At 37.6% G+C, this 15,268-nt stretch overlaps 1 non-coding gene across 1 annotated transcript; it reads left to right on the top strand.

Moving 5' to 3' along the window:
* The first annotated feature begins 618 nt into the window (after positions 1–618).
* LOC116482792 (small nucleolar RNA SNORA18) lies at positions 619–750 on the top strand. Its single transcript, XR_004252057.1, has one exon. It is a non-coding gene; the product is annotated as a small nucleolar RNA SNORA18 (small nucleolar RNA).
* The last annotated feature ends 14,518 nt before the right edge of the window (positions 751–15,268 follow it).

Here is a 15,268-nt window from a genome sequence, read left to right as displayed (position 1 = left end):
GTGGCTGTTGGATATGTAACATAGTAGGATGGGAAAAAAAGCCGGGGTGGGGGAGGCGGGGATGTGGAGCATTATTTGTTATTGCAGCATAACTTAGCCTTTACTTATAAAGGGTGCCCTGCCAAGACATGTTTTTATGATTTTATTAAATGTATTATATAAAATATATCTCTAAACCGTATGTGAATTGGTTTTCAAAGTGTGATCCCTGGATCACAAAACGGTGAAAGCAAGATAAAATGGTTTCACTCTTTTGGGGGGGAAATAAGATAAAATATATTTACATAATAATACTAAGACATTATATGAAATTTTTTTACTCTCATTCTTTCATGAGGATACAGCGGAGCTACCTAAAGGTGTAACTGCTCTGATGCCTAAGGAAATGAATACTTGCATTCTTGTGTTTCAAAACTTTTTTAGCTTTAATTTCTTATATAGAAAAAATTAATAAATGCAACCCAAATGAAATAAATCTCTTTGGATCTTCAATAATTTTAGGAGAGTAAAAGATTCCTAAAACCGAAAAAGAAAAACATTGATGTAGTTTATTGTTTAGTATATTTATAAATTTTACATAAGTGATGTTTGGTGACTTGCTTTTTAAACTCACATTCCGTTGAGGTCTATCCTGATAGGGCTTTTCCTGTAGCCTGCATGCTGTTGGAAATGCCTCATAGAGTAACTCTGTGGTTTTACTTTACTCACAGGACTATTGTTACCTCTGTGGGAAGGAACCACAAGACAGTTGCTGAAGTATGAAAAAGACAGTTACTAAACTGTCTTTAGTTCAGTAACTGTCTTAGTAAAGACCTGATAATTTACTTTTTTACCTTAGGTATTGGCATATTCCACACATCTGTACTATTCTTGAATTTGATCACTTAGGAACGAATACGATTGGAACTCATTCATGTTTAGAGAGGGTGTCAAATTGAGAACCAGGCAGATCCACCTACACTAAAAATGACCCTAAAGTAAATTGGTGGAAGAAATCAGATCCCAAAGATTATTGGTGAATTTTGAAGTCTTCGTCAGTATATCCATATTAAAAGGAGACGACAGAAGCCAAAATAAAAGAATTATGGGCTGACAGGACAACTGGATTAAAATAAATGTCAGTTTCATTTAAAAGGGCTAACTTGAAAGTAATTTTCGAAAATAAATGTTAACTCCAGCTCTTTAGAGGATCTAAAGTGACCTTCATGGACAGTGGAAGAAATCACAACATGAAATCTGTTGAATAAAAATTTATTGACTTTACAAAATAAGTTGAATGAACTCAACCTTGTCTTGCTAAGGTGTATGAAAGTGGGTACACATAGACTGAGCTTATTCCTTTCAGCTGTTTATACTGTTATAAAATAGTTTCAAAAAGAGAAAAATACCTGCTCTTCAAAGTTTTCTGAACACATGACTTTATAAAGCATATGCATTTGATCACCTTCCCAAATGCCTTTCCTTTACCAATGAATAATACATTTGCTTCACAACTGAAGTAATATACCCTCCTGCTCTGCTTCCTATCCTATTGCCAAATTCAGTGACTGAATGGGCATTTTCATATTCACTCCCCTAACTATGACCTCTCGATTTTACAGGGAAGCTTAATCCTGGTTAGTCTCATTCTCTCACTGGGGATTCTCTGTTTCCTTGAGGGGCCTCTGAGATGCGAACAGCTTTGCAAGGACTGGGAACCTGTGACGAGCACAGTGTTGGAAACACTTGAGGCCTTTGTTCTTCCAGAGTAGACATCTCCAACTCCCAGGGATCCCTGCTTTCCCTCTGTCCCTGAATGCTGGTTATGGGTCATGAGATTAGGTAACAGACAGTTCATACCCTCTGCATGCATTTTTTTCCTACATATTTTGTTAGGGAAAAAATAAAATATACATAGTAGAGAGACTAGTATACTAGTAACCTAGTGTACTAATAACCTAGCTTCAAAATTGCCAACACATGGTCCATCAAAACAAGATGAAACAAATTCATTTCTTCACCCACTCCACACTCTCCCCACTGAGTTATTTTTAGTCAATTATTAGACATCATACATAAATCCTACAGTACTTGTCTCCAAAACACATTGATTCTTTTTTAGAAAACATAATCACCAGAGGCTGGGCGTGGTGGCTCACACCTGTAATCCCAGCGCTTTGGGAGGCCGGGGTGGGCAGATCACAAGGTCAGGAGATTGAGACCATCCTGGCTAACACAGTGAAACCCCGTCTCTACTAAAAATACAAAAAAAATTAGCCGGGCGTGGTGGCGGGCGCCTGTAGTCCCAGCTACTCGGGAGGCTGAGGCAGGAGAATGGCGTGAACCCAGGAGGCGGAGCTTGCAGTAAGCCGAGATTGCGCCACTGCACTCCAGCCTGGGCAACAGAGGGAGACTCTGTCTCAGAAAAAGAAAAAAAAAGAGAAAAGAAAACACATGGTGGCTCATGCCTATAATCCCAGCACTTTGGGAGACCGAAGCAGGTGGATCACCTGAGGTCAGGAGTTCAAGAGCAGCCTGACCAACATGGTGAAACCCCACCTCTACTAAAAATACCAAAATTAGCTGGGCATGGTGACTAACGCCTTAATCCCAGCTACTGGTGAGGCTGAGGCAGGAGAATCGGTTGAACCCGGGGGGCAGAGGTTGCAGTGAGCTGAGATCGTGCCATTGCACTCCAGCCTGGGCAACAAGAGCAAAACTCCATCTCAAAAAATAAAGTTAAAAAATAAAAATTTAAAAAACATAGCCATACTACTGTTACTTATACCTGAAAGTCAACAATTCTTTAATATCATAGAGTTATCCAGTCAGCATTCAAACTGCTGATTTCACATCAAAAACGTTTTTACAGCCGGTTTGTTGGAATTAGGATTCACAAAAGGTCCAGACATAGATTGGTTGTGTCTCAAATCCATCTGTAGGTTTCCCCTTCCCTATTTTTATATCTTGCAAGGTGTCTGTTAATAAAACTGGATCCTTTGCCCTGTGGAACATCCCACAGTCTAGATATTGCTGATTGCAGCCCTGGAGTGTTTAACACATTCCTCTGTCTCTTGTATTTCCTATAAACTGGTAGTAAAGCACGGTCTTAATTAGATTCAGGCTCAATATTTCTGGCAGGGACGCTGTATGTGTAGTGCATTTGCTTGCTATTATGTTGCATCAGGAGATGCCTATTGTCTGTCTCCTTTTTTCCTGTTAATATTGATCTGTGGGTTCAGATGTTATCAGGATGATCTATCCATTATAAAATTTCCTATCAAATAATAGTTCCAGCTGCCAATGATGATCATTGCCTGCATCCATTATTTCATTAGGGGTTTGAGAAAGCAAATATTCTAATTCGATCATTTCTTCTGAATTCATTAGCTGTAAAGCAATGCATGCTCATCAGCTATTGGGTTACCATGAGTTATGAGTCAAAAGGCAAATGAGGTGAATTGTGCATGTGGCATTCCCCCACCCACTCTCCATGTGCTCAGCCTTGTCTGTGCACTCATGGGCTGCATCAAAGGCTCTGTTGCCCACTGGATTCTGCTTGGGTATAGCTCATGGGAGTCCTGGAATGAGATCAAAGGGAGGGAGGAGAATGAGGATGGAGTTTATTCCCCTGTTTCCTTCCCTGTGCTGTGCCCCGGCTGGCTGCATCCGTTACAGCTGTCTCTGCACAGACCTCTCTTACCTGGGTTTTGATAACCACTCCTTCCTTTGCTCCTCCGATCTGCATGAGATCATGGCCCCCTAAATGCCATGGTGATCATGGCATCGCCACCCTGTGGTGCTGCCCTATTCCTTGTGGTTTCCCTACAAACACTGCCCATAGCTTTTATACAGCCCTTTTACTAAGTCTCAAATTACGAAATTTGACTGTAATGCCTGTTTGACATTGGGAGGTATATTATCCTTCTCCTCTTCCTTGTTTTTTGTGTTTAAATTTTATGGACATATTATAGCTGTGCATATTTATGAAGTTGTTGTGATATTTTGGTACAAGCATACAATGTAGAATAATTGAATCTGGATAACGGGGATATCCATCACCTCAAACGTCTATCATTTCTTTGTGTTGGGAACATTTCAAATCTTTTCTCCTAGCTATTTTGAAATATACAATAAATTGTCATTAACACCAGCCACCTTATTGTGTTATCAAACATAGAACATAGGTCTTCTATTGAGCTATATTTTTGTACCTGTTAAGCAACACCTCTTCACCCCCTGCCTCCTCAGCACTCTTTACAACTTCTAGTAACCACCATTCTATTCAATTCACTGTGTCCATGAGATAAATTTTTTTAGGTCCCACCTACGAGTGGGAACCTGCAATATTTGTCTTTCTGTTCTGACTTAGTTCACGTAATGCCCTCCAGTTCCATCCGCATTGCTGCAAGTGATTTCATGCTGTTTTATGGCTGAATAGTATTCCGTTGTGTGTATCTACCACATTTTCATTTTCCATTTATCTGTTGATGGACACTTAGTTTGATTCCATATCCTGGCTATTGTAAACAGTGTTGCAGTAAACATGGGAGTGCAGATATTTCTTTGATACTGATTTCCCTTCTTTTTTTTTTTTTTTTTTTTTTTGAGATGGAGTCTCTCTCTGTCACTAGGCTGAAGTGCAGTGGCGCGATCCCGGCTTACTGCAACCTCCAACTCCCCGGTTCAAGTGATTCTCCTGGAGGAGCTAGGAATACAAGCATGCGCCACCACGTCCAGCTAATTTTTGTATTTTTAGTAGAGCCGGGGTTTCACCATGTTGGCCAGGATGGCATTCATCTCCTGACCTCGTGATCTGCCTGCCTCAGCCTCCCAAAGTGCTGGGATTACAGGCATGAGCCACAGCGCCCGGCCTAATTTCCCTTCTTTTGGATATATACACAGGAGTGGAATTGCTGGACAATATGGTAATTCTACTTTTAGTTTTTGAGGAACCTCCAAAATATTTTTCAGCGTGGCTGTGCTAATTTACATTCCAACAGCGTATGAGCATTTCCTATGTATTTATTCCTGTTTAACTTAAGAGAACTGAGAAAACATAACATATTCTCTATTATAACAATTCTATGAAGCTTGGTAAGATTACTTTATTGGTTGATACCACTCCACATAAGTGAGTTGGTGGCTACAGCACTTTCTTCTGTGCATATTAGATCAAGCTTGTTAATTGTGTTATCTTATTTTATAGATTTTTTTATTTTTGTTGACTAGCTCCATCACCTCTTGAGAGAAATATCAGAATATCTCATTTTGATGGTTAAGTTGCCATTTTCCTTCTACATCTTTATTTCTTGTATTAAATATTCTGAAGCTATGCTATTAAAGTGTTTATACATTTAGAAATGTTAAATATCCATGATGAATTGAACCTTTTCTCAAAATGTAATCATTTTTATATCTACTAACTGCCTTTCAAATTGAAGTTTAATTATGTTCCATATGAATATAGTGTTTCTTACCTAGATTGTCTTTTCCATCCTATATTGATGCATAATGTTGGATTTTGGTTCTTTATCAAGTCTCAAAAGCTTTGTTTTTTAACTAGAAGTCATTATTTATCCTAATTAAACCTATTGTTATATTAGAGTCATTTTCTACCATCTTATTTTGTAGTTTTAATTTCTTCCTCCTTTTATTTTTTCCCCTTTTCTTGCCATATTTTGGATTAATCAAGATTCCAAGATTCCTTCTATTTCCAATTTCCTCTAGTTTTAAAGATAAATCTGTTTATATTTGTTTAGTGGTTACTCTAAAGGTTTTATTTACTTTATTTTATTTATTTATTTTTGAGATGGAGTCTTGCTCTGTCGCCCAGCCTGGAGTGCAGTTGTGCGATCTCAGCTCACTGCAACCTCCGCCTCCCGCATTCAAGTGATTCTCCTGCCGTAGCCTCCTGAGTAGCTGGGATTACAGGCACACGCCACCAGGGCCAGCTAATTTTTTTGTATTTTTAGTAGAGATGGAGTTTTACCATGTTGGCCAGGCTGGTCTTGAACTCCTGACCTCAAGTGATCCTCCCACCTCGGCCTCCCAAAGTGCTGAGATTACAGGCGTGAGCCACTGCACCTAGCCTCTAAAAGTTTTAAAAATGAATATTTAGCATAACAAATTATAGATTTAATAATGATCTGTATCTGTCGATGGAACAACAAAAGTAACAGAATTCTTTAGCTCCAATCAATACCCCTCTTCCCTAGTGCTTTGCTAATGTTGTCCAGTATTTTAGAATTGTCTTAATATTTTATCACTTCAACTTAGATCCCTGTTCATCATCTCTTCTTTTTTGACAAAATACTTTCCTGTGATATATGTACCTTTTAGACTTACTTTTTTGTCGTGATTTGCTGGTAGCATATTTCTTCCTTTTTATTTATTTATTTGTTTTTTACTGAAAATGACTTCCTAGTTCTTATTCTTGAAAGATATTTTTTCTGTGTATAGAAATCTAGGTTGAGTGTTACTTTCAGGACTTTGAAGATACTATGTTGTGAACTTCTGGTTTCTGTTATTGCTGTTGACTGCGGGCATTCCTACTGTCTTTGCCTTGGATTTAACCAGACTCTTCTCTCTGTTTTTAAAATCTGCTGTTTGAATATTTTGTGTCTGTATGTGTATTTTTTTTTCTTTGCCTGGGATTCCTTACAGTTCTTACCCTTGTGGATCATTTGTCAGCCAGTGGCACTTGAGATATTGCTTCTGCCTCATCCTCACTGTCATCTATTTCTGGAACTCAGATTAGACATCTGTTCCTTGTTCACATCTTCCTCTGACGCTTCTTTTCTTCTTTCTCTTTGTCTCTCTGTGCTTCAATCTGGATCATTGCTTCATATCTATGTTCCAGTTTACTAGTTCTTGCTTCATCTAGGCCTGATCTGTTGTCTAAATCTAATTTCTGTGATTAGAGTTCCCATTTTTAGGAATGCTCCTTGGTTACTTTCAAATGTGCTCTGTTTTTACAGTCTTGTCTTTCTTCAGCATACTTTCACCCCCTCTTTATGACCTTAAACATTAAATGTGTGTATTTCATGCTCTGCAGCATAATTCCAGTACCTTCAGGCTTTATGTATCAGATTCTGAAGTTTGTGGTTTCTGCTGACTTGTGTTTGTGATGGCTTTTTTTTCTTCACAAATTCAGTCATTTGGATGAGCTCTGTTCTTTGGAATTTTGTGGGAACTTTTAGGTCTGAGTTTAAAGCATGTTGTTGTGGAGAGGATTTTCGAAGAAATTTTTTTCAGTACTCTATCCTGCAGCACCCCTGAGAGAGCTATATAGACCTGCGACCCGCTCTGCAGAGGAGGTGTCACCTGGTGCACCCACTGAGGAGCTGGGTTCCATTCAGCCCCTCTCTCCTCTTGCTGTGCAGGCTCTCTGTGCCTCTCCACCTGAGTTGCATGCTATAACTTTTGCTTTAGATTTAGACTAAGGATTTTTTGTTTATTGCGCAGCTTGTCTCCAACTCATGGACTCAAGCGATGTTCCCAACTCAGCCTCCTAAGCAGCTAGGATTACAGACGTGAGCCACTACACCTGGCTAGACTAATGATTTTCAGACTGAATGTTGCAACGTCTTAGTAGTTCATGCTTATTTTAATAGATTACAAACAGGATTTTAAAAACAAATAAGAATAATATAACAAAAATAAAATGTTTGGCTGCCTCACAGACAGGGTTGTTTTGTGAAATTCAGTTTTAGATATAAACGTGTGGGTGCATGTTCATGCATGCGTGTGTGTGTGTGTGTGTGTGTGTGTATTTGAATGTATGTGCACTGGGTAAAGACATATAAAGTTAGAACAACACTGCCATAGATCAACAGGGACCAGAATATATCCTCAGGACAAACTCTAGCTCTTCGTGTTTTCTCATTTCTGACTACATTGTGTCACTGAAGAAATATTTACTACTTTATGGTTATAAAGTAAATCTCCTGTACTGTCTCTTTAAACTTTATTGCTTTGCTTTTTGCCTTAAATTTGTAATCCACTTGGAGTTGATTTTTAGGTATATGGTGAATTCAGTACAGTTGTTCCCCCTTATCCACTACCATGTTCTTTTGACACAAACCTATTAGTGTTTGATAGCTAACTTGCTTTCTGGCACACAAAAATCCCAGATTCATGTAAAGTTTTTATCCCAAACCTGTAATCGTTTATTTTGCCAAGGGTCCCTGGTTCTTTTCTTAAGGCAAATGACACATACCACAATTTGTGTCCCAGAGGTGTTTGCTTTTATGTCTTAGGCATTACTTTTAAGTTTTGAGTGGGCAGAGCTGGGAAATGCATTTATTTCTTCAAAAGGAGAGACAAGAAAAGAGATTGTACTAATGTTTCCAATTCAAATGTAAGTCTATAGGATTTTTACTTAACTTCTTCATACTTAGTTAGAAATCTTGGTTTCTGATGACAATAACCACTATTTGCTTCATTATAGTATATATTCACACACATAACTGTTTCAAAACAATACTAATATTAATAATAAAAAGTAAACTACTGAGTAACAATAGTTCTTTTAGTTCAGTGCATCTATCTCACTGAGGATGTATAGTTAAAGTGTTGTGGTTGGGGTCACTTGAAATAAATCTTCCTGGAAAGGTTTTGCCACCAACTTCTAAACCATTGGGATTAGTCACATCAGTCCTTACTGATGGACTTTCAAGGTTGTCTTTTGCTGTCGTAAGTAGTGCTGTGGTACATAACCCTGCACATATGTCACTTCATATATTTGCAGGGTGTTTTATGGATAGATTCCTAGAAATGGGATTCCTAGGGAAAAGATAAAACATTTTTCTTGATTTTGTCAAATTCCCCTCTGTTAGCATGGGGGCATTTCATACCCCCACATTATATGACTGGAAGTGACAGTGCCAGTTTTTCCACAGCTTTAATGTATATTTTTAAGCTTTTGGGGCTTGCCAATCTGATAGGTGAGAAATGGTATCCCAGTGTAGTTTTAATTTGCATTTTTCTTATTATGATAATATTGAACTCAGCCTCATAAGGTGTCCACTATTAAAGTGAGGACATTGATGGGGAAGGAAAGGGGTCCTGTGTGGAAAGCCCCAGAAGACACACTTTTCAGCAATGCTTTGAGGAATAGATTTGTGAGGGGACTCCTGCATCCTTAAAGAGCTCCCTGATTGCTCTTCTCTGTAGGCTGGACCTTACAGTGGGAACCATAGTCACTCAATTGGAAAGCTTAAATGCAATGGGAATAAACGGATTACAGGATGTCAGGGGCCAAGTTGTGGAACTCAACTGCAAAAAACAAGGTGGGCATAGTTACTGTAATGAATAGCAGAAGCAAAGCAACAGTGAGAATAGTTTGACTCATGTAGACTCATGGCATTGGGTAATTAGTCATGTGTTCCTAGAAGTAAAATAGATAGGAAGCCCACTACATTCTTCCTTCATATATATAAACAAGAAACTTCCAGGTTAAATGAACGAAAGTCTAACTCAAATCCTAAAAACAGAGAATCACAGCCCCTCAATAAATTCCCAGACTTGAGCCAGTTTTCAGACTCAGAATCCCTTGAATGAAGGAGAAGCTAGATCCTCTTGAGGAAGAAGCCTGGCACACTACTGACAACTTATACTGTTAATCTTTCTCTTATCCTTCCCAAAGGGTCCTGGGGCCTTCTGGCAGGGTAACTGTGCATTTCCAAAAAAGAAATAATCAGAACTTTCAGGGACTGCTGCACACTGTCCCTTAACTGACATTTATTCCAGGAGACCTGAAACATCACTGGCCCTCCAGGTAGAGTTGAGGCTTATGGAGATCAGGTAATCAGTAGATTTTTAGCTCGTGTTCAACTCACAGTGGGTCCAGTGGGTTCTTGAACCCATCTTGCGGTTATTTCCCAATTGGAATAGACATACTTAGCAGCTGGTAAAATCTCCACATTGTTTCCCTGACCTGTGGAGTAAGGACCATTATAGTGGGAAAGGCCAAGTGGAATCCATTAGAGGAAAATAGTAGATTTAAAGCAATCCTGCTACCCTGGAAGGATTACAGAGATTAGTGCTGCCATCAAGGACTTGAAAGGTGCAGGGCTGGTGATTCCCACCACATTTCCACTCAACTGTCCTATTTGCCCTGCGCAGAAGACAGGTGGGTTCCAGAGAATGACTGTGGATTATCATAAACTTAACCAAGTGGTACTCTAGTTGCAGCTACTGTGCAAGATGTGGTTTCATTGTTTGAGCAAATTAACACATACCTTGGTACCTGGTTATGCAGCTGATCATCTGGCAGGTACCTTTTCTCCATACCTGTCCACAAGGACTATCAGAAGCAGTTTGCTTTCCAGCAATACACCTTCATTGTCCTACCTCAGGAGTGTATCAATATGCCATCCCTATGTTATAATTTAGTTTGCAAGGAACTTGGCTATGTTACTTTTCCAGAAGACATCACACCGGTCCCTTATATCGATGATAAGCTGACTGCATAAAAACACTCAGCAAGAAGTGCAACTAGTGAGTAAGAAGTACAAGTACCCTAGATTTATTGTTAAGACATTTGCATATCAGAGGGTAATAAATAAATCTGACTACAATTCAGGGGCATTCTACTAAAATTCTAGGGATCCAGTGGTGTGGGGTGTGTTTAGATGTCCCTTCTAGGATAAAGGATAAGTTGTTGCATCTGGCCCTTCTAAAACCGAGAAAAAGGCATAGTGCCCTTTTCTTATAGTGGGTCTATTTAGATTTGGAGGCAAAATAATAGGTCTATTTAGATTTAGGAACAGTCAGTTTATTGCAGATTATGCATCTGGAACTGGGAAATATCCACAAGATGGATTCAAGGACCCACTGGACCAACTGCCCATCTACCTAGTGACTAAAAACGCTGCTAGTTTTGAGTGGGGCCCAGAGTAGGAGAAGGCTATGCAACAGGCGCAGGCTGCTGCTGTGCAAGCTGCTCTGCCACTTGGACCATATGGTCCAGTGAATCCGATGGTACTTGAGGTGTCAGTGGCAGATGTTGAGGCTGTCTGGAGCCTTCGGAAGGCCTCTGTAGGTAAGTTGCAGCATAGCCCGTTAGGATTTTGGACAAAGACTCTGCCATCATTTTCATATAATGATTCTCCTTTTGAGAGACAGCTCTTGACCTGCTACTGGGCCTTGGTAGAAACTGAATGCTTGACCATGGGCCATAAAGTTACTCTGCCACCTGAGCTTATCATGAACTGGGTGTTTTTGGACCCAAAAAGCCATATAGCTGGGTATACACAGCAGCACTCCATCATCAAATGGAAGTAAAATATACATGACTGGGCCTCAGCATGTCCCGAAGGTACAAGCAGGTTACATTTTGAAGCAGCCAAATGCCCATGGTCTCCACTCCTGCTACACTGCTTTCTCTCTCCCTGTATCTATGACCTCATGGGAAATTCTCTATGATCAGTAGAGATCACACTAGAGAAGACTAGAACCTTGTTTACGGATGTTTCTGTAGGATATGTAGGCATCACCAGAAAGTGAGCAGCTGTGGCACCATGCCCCTTTCTGGGACAGCCAGGAAGGAGAGTAGTGAAGGGAAATCTTCTCAATGGGAAGAAATGGCCAGATGTGCAATTGTATACCAACTCCTGGGCTGTAGTCTATGGGTTGGCTGGATGGTCAGGAACTTAGAATAAGATTGAAATATTGGTGACAAAGATATCTGGGGAAGGAGTATCAGCATAGACCTCTCTGCATGGGGAAAGAATATGAATATATTTATGTCCCATATAAACACTCAGCAAAGGCTTAACTGAGCAGAGGAGGACTTTAATAATCAAGAAAATAGGGTGACCCATTTTGTGGATACCACTCAGCTTCTTTCCCCAGCTACCCCTGTCATCCTTCAATAGGCTCATGAATAATTTGGCTATGGTGTCAGTGATGAAGGTTTTCCATGGGCTGAGCCACATGAACTGCTGTCACCAAGGCTGACTTGGTTACAGCACCATAATAAAGGGATAGCATTTTGTCCTCACCGAAATGCACATTTGCTCTGGATATAAATTTGCCTTCCCTGTATGCAATGCTTCTGCCAAAACCACCACTCATGGACTTACAGAATGTCTTATCCACCATCATGGTAACACTCTGGGTGAAACCATTCAGATCTGCACTGTTTTCACTGGAAGGTTAATAAATCTGCATGTAAGTTTTTGTTGTGTTTCACATGTTTATCTTGTTTCAAGTATGGTAGGTTGTATTTTTCTAGAAAGTTGTCCATTTTGTTTAATTTGCCTTTTTAGGGTACAGCAAATTCTTACTTTCTTTTTTTTAGTTCTGTTTTTTTCCCTACTCTTTCTTTTTTTGCAATCAGTTTTATCAAGGACTTATTAATTTTATTCATTTTCTCAAAGTACAAGCCAATTGTGTTATATGTTTAGCTTCTATTTGGTTAATTTGTTCTTTTACTTACAATTTCCCTTTTCTCCATCGTATGTGAAAAAAATGGAAAGATATACCATACTCATAGATTGGAGACAATATTGCAATGCCATCCCAATCAAAACTCCAGCAGATTCCTTTATTTTGTGAAATTTGATGAACTGATTATATACTTTATGTGATGTGTATGAACAAAGCAAGAGAAATGACACACTAGGGAAAAATACTTGCCTTTATATAGAAGACAAGTAATTTGTTTTCTTAATCATTTCAAATCGATAAGAAAAAGACCAACAAACCAATATTAAAACATGCAAAGGACTTGAATAGTCAGATCACAGATGAGAAGAGTTAAATGAGTCTTAAACATGGGAATGATATCCAAAATCATTTAAAATATTTAAACTGAAAATTAATGAAGTAAACATGTACAGAATTACAATAAAAATTGACATACCCATAACTATGAAGAAAATTTTAGTATTAAAGAAGCCAATCAGACCAAAAGTTAGTAAAGATAAAGAACATTTGAATAGCATAATTAACAAGCTTGAATTAATGAATATATGTTGTAGGAGTTTGTACCCAATTATGGATTATATAAACTTTTTACTGACATTGGAAAGTACTAGGCCACAAAGCCAACCCCAATGAATACCAAATAATCAATTTCATATACATAAGATGATACTCTCTAATAACTATTCAAAGATGAAAATCAATGACAAAATATAGCCAAAAAGCCATATTCCTTTGGAAATTAAAAATACTCTGCTAAATAATCAAGGGGTATAGAAATCACAATTGAAATCATGAAATATTTATAAGTGAATGATAGTGACCGCATATCAATACCTGAGTGATGCTGCTAAAATGGTAATTAGAGGAAAATTTTGAACTTCAAGGGCATCCATTAGAAAAGAAAAAAGATTGGCCATTATTGAACTAAGTTTGCAAATCAAAATACTATAAAAAGAAGTAATCCCAATGAAAGCAGAGCAAAGTAAATAAAGCGGAAACAAACATGTATCAGTGAAAGATGAAGCAAAGAAACCATGATGATAGTCAATCCATGAGCTATTTCCTCAAATACATCTGGCAAGTGAAAGAAAGTACCAGTAGATAATATTAGAGGGACTATATCATCAGATACAGTCATAATTTTAAAATTATAAAAGAAAACCTTGACAAAAAGTTTGTCATTACATTAGAAAAATTAAATGAAATATATAATTTTCTAGAGTATATGTAAAGTACCAAACTTGCCACTGAAAAGAAAAAAAGAAGACATCTGAGTAATCCCATTAGCGTTACAGAAATTACAATTGAAAACCTCTCTCATGTTCTCCTTCAAATTGTACCAGGCTTATGGTGTTTCAAGTGGGCTTTAGAAAACTTTCAAATAACAAATACTAATGACTTCAATTTCATTGCTACATAGAATACATAGAGAAGGAAAAGTAATCAGCTTAAATCATGAGGCTAACATAAGCTTCATGCCCAAACCTGAGAAAGACAGAATACTAATTTTAATTAAATACAGTAATGTGGGAGAAAAAAATCACAAATGTGTTAATACAGGATACACTTCAGAAATGGTTGAACCTGAGAAAATTTTTCAGTGGAACTTACAGCACTAAAATATGACAAGTAAATATGTGATTATTTCAAGTTCTTGAAAATGTGCAATAAAAAGCCATTTATGATCAAATATTTATTATAATAGATTTTCATCATGATTATATTATGTATTGAAATTAATATATAATAAGAATTACAACAAGTATTATACTTAATGGTTAAATTTCAGAAGCATTTTCTTTATATTCAGGACAAAACAAGAATATCTGCTATGTTCATTTTCTTTCAACAATATCCTAGAGATCTTACCAAATGCAATAAGAAAAGAAAAAGGTAGATTAAAAAATAAAACATTTGCTATTTATAGACAAGTTTATTATTATTATTATTTTACATAAAAACCCAAAAGAATGTGAAGACAGCACATTTAGAACTATTAACTGAGTTTGGGTTATCAGTTTCTGGATTCAAGCTCAACATATAAAAATCAATAGTGTTTCAACACATCACCAGCAATTAGTAATTTAATCTGTATTTATTCATTTTCTAATGACCTTCCATTCTTTATGTGATCAGAGTTCTGATCTACGTTATTTTTCTTCTTGCTGAAAAACATATTTTAACATTTCTTGCAAGGCAGGTCTACTGGTGACAAATTCCCTCAATTTTTGTTTGTCTGAGAAAGTCTTTATTTCGCCTTCATTTATAAATAATAAGTTCAGTAGGTACAGAATTCTAGGTTGGTGGGGTTTTTTTCTTTTAAACATTTTAAGTATTTTACTTCAGTATCTTCTCACTTGCATGTTTCCTGAGGAGACGTCTGATGTAATTCTTATCCTTGTTGATCCATAGGTGTTTGTTGCTGTGTTTTGTCCTCTGACTTCTTTTCAAGATTTCCTCTTTGTCTTTAGTTTTCTGCCATTTGAAAATGATACGCTTACATATCAGTTTTTTGGTGTTTATCCTGCTTGGTGTTCTCTGAACTTTTTGGATCTATGGTTTAGTGTCTATTTTTAGTTTTGGAAAATTCTCAGTTATTACTACTTCAAATATTTGAGGTAGTAATGACCATATTTTCTTCTCTGTCTGGTGATGTTTCTCCTTTTGTAATTGTTTAACGGTTTTTGGATATTTTGTTCTATCTTTTTCAGTGGTTCTCTTTGTATTTTAGTTCTGGAAGCTTGTTTTGGAATTTCCTCCAATTCACTGGTTCTGTTCTTGGGCATTTCCACTCTGTTGATAAGCCTGTCAAAGACATACTTCATCTCTGTTATAGAGTTTTTAACTCCTAGAT

The sequence above is a fragment of the Hylobates moloch genome, unplaced genomic scaffold, assembly GCF_009828535.3.
Source record: "Hylobates moloch isolate HMO894 unplaced genomic scaffold, HMol_V3 SCAFFOLD_14, whole genome shotgun sequence".
NCBI lineage: Eukaryota > Metazoa > Chordata > Mammalia > Primates > Hylobatidae > Hylobates > Hylobates moloch.
Note: the sequence above shows the minus strand (reverse complement) of the source record. Positions and strands in the feature narration are given on the sequence as shown.